Genomic DNA, 827 nt, shown 5'->3' on the forward strand with positions numbered 1-827 from the left:
GGGGCATTGGCAGAGCTGTGTGGGAGCCCAGGGCTGGGATAGCAGGGGGTCCTGCACACCAGGTAATGAGATGGTTTGGCAGAGCGGTGGGCATTGGGACGCTGCACAGCACCTGATGCCCTGTTCTGACTAGTGCTAGTAGAGACTCCATTTTAGGAGCCTCAAAAATCTTTCACCCAAAACTTTTATCCTCAGATATTTATTCTGTTTAAACTGTTTGCCGGACCTGCCCCCCAACCCCTGTCAAAAAGGCTGGGGGTGGTCTGGCAGTCATGCTGGCCAGGCCCAAATCCAAGCCAAACACCCAGACAGCTCTCTCACGGTGAAGCTCTGAGCTGAAGGACGCAGGGTGGATGAAATCAGACGTTTGATGCTGAGCAGATTCTTTGTGTTGGCAGCAGTCTCTTGGTGAACTACTGCTGCTGGCCCAGGACACCATGGAAAAGCAGGGTTCCCAGGGAAGGTGTCCAGGGGACGCTGGCTGCTCCTAGATGGAGGGGTCATGCTCCTAGGGGTGTCTGGATAGACCAGAGAGCGTCCCAAAGGGGAGCTGCCTCTGAGCAGGGCAGTTGGGGAATAACCGGGGCACGCGCTGGGGTTGGTGGGATAGGAGCTGGAGATTAATAGGTGGGAGTGGGAGGGGGGTATTGTACCCCCTTATGCTCAGCCTTCACCTTGTCCTCTCTGGAGCCTGAGGTCCCAGCTATCCCCAGACAGAGTGCAAGTCCCCCCCACTTTCCTAGGTGGTTCCCCCTGGCCTGGTGTCTTGCTCAAGCACCGCGGACGGCTGGAATGCCCAAGCCCTGACCTGGGCCAGCGATACCCAC

This window comes from Terrapene carolina, unplaced genomic scaffold, assembly GCF_002925995.2.
Source record: "Terrapene carolina triunguis isolate 2854851 unplaced genomic scaffold, T_m_triunguis-2.0 Scaffold232, whole genome shotgun sequence".
Taxonomy (NCBI): Eukaryota; Metazoa; Chordata; order Testudines; family Emydidae; genus Terrapene; species Terrapene triunguis.